Here is a 5,000-nt window from a genome sequence, read left to right on the forward strand (position 1 = left end):
TCTCCCTTTTTCTGGGTTGTATTTTTTCCCGCTCTTTTTGTTGTTTTTTTTTTTTTTTTTTTTTTTTTTTTTTTGTTTGTTTGTTTGTTTGTTCCAAATAAGGAAGGCAGGCCTGCCTAACTGATGGACAGTCTGCTCTGCTCACGCAGCAGGCCAGTGTACCCAGAAGGCCTTGCGCTCGTGGGAGGAGGAGGACGAGCGCAGCGGTAAAGCAGAAACGGAGCTGTTTAGTGGGGCAAGGAGCCCTCGCTTTCAAGGCGGCAGCAGCAGCAAAGCGCCCCTTTGCCGGGACCGAACGGCACTTGCGTTTTGGGAAGAGTTCCCTGTTTTGTTTGGTTTTGTTTGGCCTTGCCGCCGGGTAGAGGAGAAGGCCTTTGGGCCGGCCGGAAGGGCTGGGCTACCAGTAAAACCACACTCTGGCTTCTCTTCAGTTCGAATAAATCTTTCGCCTTTTACTAAAGATTTCCGTGGAGAGGAGCATTTATGAGTTCAATGCAATTTTTGGCTAGCCCTGCCCCTCGGGGTGGGGCTCGACATGGGTTTAAAAGCAGAACGAGCACAGCGGCGCCGGCCGTGTTAATAATTAGAGCCTGGCACCTTTTTTTTTCTTTTTCTTTTTTTTTTCTTTTTCCCATTTTTCCCCTCAGTCCAAGAAGCGAGTACCCCGGCAGCTCCGGCGGGCGGCCGCGCCCGGGGCGTTTGGTCAAAACCATTGTGGGCATCGCTTCTCGGCCTCTTGGCTCAGATCAGGTGTGTGTGGCATGACCGCAGCATTTGTTCACTAGGAGAAAGAGAAGGCGGTGTGCAGGATGACCTACAACAATCCATTTAAGTCAGCTGGTCGGGCTGGGCTTAGGAATACTGCAAGATTTTTGTGGAAGGGAAGAGCGGAGGAAGAGATGCTGGATAGAGAACAATTTATCCGTGAAGTATTGCTGGGAGTTTTGAATTTTGAGCCGGAAGAAATCTTTTGTTTACAAAGGAATGGAACATCGAAATTTTTGGACGTCACTTTGCATAGCGCACAAGCTTTTCAGTATCTTCTTGATACTTGTAATGCTAAAGAGGATCAAGAGCCTTTATCTTTTTTTTCCGTGGAGTCCTTGGCTAAAACAAATTTCCGGATTATAACAGTACATATGTACAATCCATATGTGTCGGATTTAGCCATAAGTGCTTTCCTGTCCAGGTATGTAGATGTGATTTCCGGGGCAAAGTTACTTAGAGACGGCTTTAAAATTTGGAACGGGAAGAGACAGTTTCAGGTGCTGCTTCGGCAAGAGGAGGGAGGATATGATGGGTTCCGTCATCCCCCCGCAAATTTCTTTATTGGAGCAGATAGGGGTTATCTGTTTTATTCACGGCAGCCCCTGTTCTGCAGAAAATGTTCCAGTTTTGGCCATATAGAGGTCGGGTGTACACAAGAGAGATGCAGGAACTGTGGAGAACTGGGACATGTTTCAAAAGACTGTCAGAAAAATAAGAGCTGTAATGTCTGTGGAGAAGAAGGGCATTTGTTTAAAAATTGTCCTAAGCGGAAGCAGACATATGCTGATGTTGCACGGGGCCATGAGACAGATGGATTGGAAGTGGTGGATGACATGCCTCCAATTGAAAAAGTGTTGAAGGAGATGAGGCACATTGCTGTGCCTGACGGAGGGGCAGCAGAAGGTGATAAGGTAAAAGGTGGTGAAGAAGAAATGGAAGGAGTGTCGTGGGGAGATACCCCTGATGGCGTGACTGATACGACGGAGCAGATTTTGGTTCAGGGAAAAGGAAAAGGAAGGGGAAAGGGGAGGAAGAGGAACAAAGAAGTGGAGCATGAGACAGCGTCTGTTGGTTTAGAGGGGACTCCAAAGAAGATAGTGGGCGTGCAGCGCATGGGCTTAGAGGCGGTTTCTTCCCAGCAGTTATGTTTAGTGGAGTCAGGGACTGCAGAGGAGGTATCTGGGTCGGTTTCTTCATCATCTTCCATGATACCGGACACTGGTTTGGAGGAAGAGGTGCTGCAGTCGGCAGTTTTATGTCTTTCACCGGTGAGTCCAGGTCCTTATGACTCAGGCATGGGGTTACCAGAGGAACAAAATGAGAGGAGTTATGTGGATACAGAAGGTATGGGCCCTTTCTAGGGATAGACTTTTTGGGACTAATGGTTTGAGGGGTTTTTTGTGGTTTTCTCACTTGTGAATGATGGTTTATTTTTTTTGCTTTTCATATCTTTTTTAGTGCATTATGTCTTTATCTTTTATTTCTATGAATGTAAGAGGTTTGAGGGGTTATAATAAGAGAGTTTCTGTGTTTCTTTATTTAAATTCTTTGTCATTTTCTTTTTGTTTTTTGCAAGAGGTTCATTTAAGGGATGCTTCTGATATTGCTTTGTACACAAAAGACTGGGGGGGAGGGGAGTCAAGGTGGAGTGTGGGGGGGGTGCATTCATCTGGGGTAGGGGTGTTATTAAAGGACAAGGAGATGGAGGTAGTGCAATGCATTTCAGTACTGCCAGGGCGCATTCTGTGTGTGGATGTGAACTGGAGAGGTCAAAAGCTGAGACTGATTAATGTATATGCACCTACTGATTTGGTTTCTAGAAAGGACTGTTTTGTTGCCATAAAGGATCTCCTTGTGACAAATAGACATATAGTTTTGGGAGGGGATTTTAATGTATCATTAGATAAGGGGAATGTGCACGATTATACGGTGGGGGTGTTAAAAGGTATTATAGTACTTTTTAGTTTAGTGGATAGTTTTAAAAAATGTAATCCAGGGTTGGAAGGGATCACATGGAGAAATTCAAGGGGGGCAAAAAGTAGATTAGATTATTTTTTTGTTTCAAATGTGTTGTCTGTTAGTTTTTGCAATACATCTCCGTTATGGTTTTCAGATCACGATAGTTTAAAAGGTATTATTAGTTTCACAACACCGGTGTTTGGTGGCGGGTTTTGGAAATTTAATTGTGAGGTATTGGAAGATAAAACGTTTAGGGAGCTTTTTGTGTTTCATTTTAAGGGATGGGTTGAAATGTTGTGTTATTGTGATTCTGTTCTAGTTTGGTGGGAGGGGGTAAAGGGAAAAATTAAGATACTTACTCAACAATTCTGCAGGAATAGAAGGAGGAAGGAGCAGAGAGCGGTTTTGGGGTTACAGAAGGATTTGGAGGGGGTGTATATAAGGGGAAACACAGGGGGTAATTTTGATTTTGAAAAGGCAAGGGAACTTAAGGATAAGATGAGGGTGGTGTGGGAAAAAAGGGCGAGTAATTTTTTGTTTAGGTGTAAGGGGGATTTTTTAGAAAAACATGAGACATGTAGTTCATATTTTTTTAAACAGGTGAAGGGTGAACAAAAAAAGAGGGTGATCAGGGGTTTAAAGGGGAAAGATGGGATCACGGTGGTGGATACAGAGGGCATGCTAGACTGTGCTAGTAATTTTTATAAAGAATTATTTTCAGAAAAAGAGGTTAATGAGGAGGTTGCGGCCTCTTTTTTGGATAAAGTGCATGTCAGGCTGTCTGATGAGGTGAGAGAGAGTTTGGAGAGACCGGTCACTGTTGCTGAGTTGAAAAGTGCGCTTAATAAAATGGCAGATAGGAAAGTGCCAGGGGGAGATGGTCTCCCTAAAGAATTTTATGTTACTTTTTGGGAGGTAATTGGGCCAGTATTATTAATGGTGGTCGGAGAAGTTTTTCGTACAGGGAGTTTGTCAAAATCTATGAGGAATGGTGTGATTTCTTTATTGTTTAAAAAAGGGGATGAGATGGACCTGAGGAACTGGAGGCCAGTCACTTTGTTAACGGTGGATTATAAAATAATCGCAAAGGTTATGACTGAGAGGTTAAAACAAGCAATGCCGTTAATTGTAAGTCAGGATCAGACCTGTGGGGTGGTGGGTAGATCGATTCATTGGAATCTGATGTTAACAAGGGATGCAATTAGTTGGGCTGAGGATAGGAGGGTACCTCTAATGTTGGTGAGCCTGGATCAGGAGAAGGCGTTTGATCGGGTGAACCAAGGTTTTTTGTTTAGAGTTTTGGCACATTTTGGGTTTGGGGAAAAGTTTCTGAGGTGGTTAAAAATTTTGTACACTGAGGTGGGTAGTAGGGTGAATATTAATGGGCATCTGGGGGAATTCATTTTACAAGTTTCCGGGGTGAGGCAGGGGTGTCCACTGTCTCCTCTGTTGTATGTTTTGTATATGGAACCTTTTGCGGAGGCGGTGAGAGTGGATGATGGGATTGAGGGGTTGTTGTTACCAGGGAGTGGGGGTGTCTCTGTTAAGATCTCGCAGTATGCGGATGACACAACTCTTTTTTTGACATCAGACAGAAGTTTGGAAAGAGTTCTTCAGGTTCTTGCACAGTTTGCCTTAGCATCAGGATCAAAATTGAATATGGATAAATCATCGGTTATGTTTCTTGGGGCCTGGAGGGATAGGTCTGATGTACCAGGGGGTTTACAGTTATGCACTGAGGGGTTAAAGTTATTAGGGATTTCATTCTATCACAAGGGGAGTGGGGTTAAGAATTGGGCGGATAAATTGGTAAGGTTAAGGGTGAAAATAGGATTATGGAAGTGTAGGAAGTTAACTTTTTTGGGGAAAGTGTTAGTGCTAAAAAGTGATGTTCTTCCATTTTTATTGTATTTATCTTACATTTTTCCTTTACCATATAAATTCAGAAAGATTTTGGTTAAAATGGTTTTTGATTTTGTTTGGGGGGGGAAATATGAATACATCAAGAGGGATATCATGTATAGGAGGGTGGAGGATGGGGGGAGGGATGTTCCTAACATCCCTCTTAAATTGGACTGTATTTTTTTTTCATCTTTATGTATTGCTTTGAATCCAGTGGTTTTTCATAAATGTCAGTATTTTGTTTCATTATGGTTTTCTTTTACTATGAGAAATATTGTTGTCTGGTCGAATAATAGACCAAAGGCAGAGGTATTGCCAGAGCATTATCAGTGTGCAGTTGGTTTTTTAAAGAAACATCCAATTTGTAAAAC

At 43.1% G+C, this 5,000-nt stretch overlaps 1 non-coding gene across 1 annotated transcript; it reads left to right on the forward strand.

Moving 5' to 3' along the window:
* Positions 1-411: 411 nt before the first annotated feature.
* On the forward strand, positions 412-526 carry LOC131697270 (U5 spliceosomal RNA). The gene has a single exon (XR_009307117.1). It is a non-coding gene; the product is annotated as a U5 spliceosomal RNA (small nuclear RNA).
* The last annotated feature ends 4,474 nt before the right edge of the window (positions 527-5,000 follow it).

This window comes from Acipenser ruthenus, chromosome 13 (genome assembly GCF_902713425.1).
Source record: "Acipenser ruthenus chromosome 13, fAciRut3.2 maternal haplotype, whole genome shotgun sequence".
Classification (NCBI taxonomy): Eukaryota; Metazoa; Chordata; class Actinopteri; order Acipenseriformes; family Acipenseridae; genus Acipenser; species Acipenser ruthenus.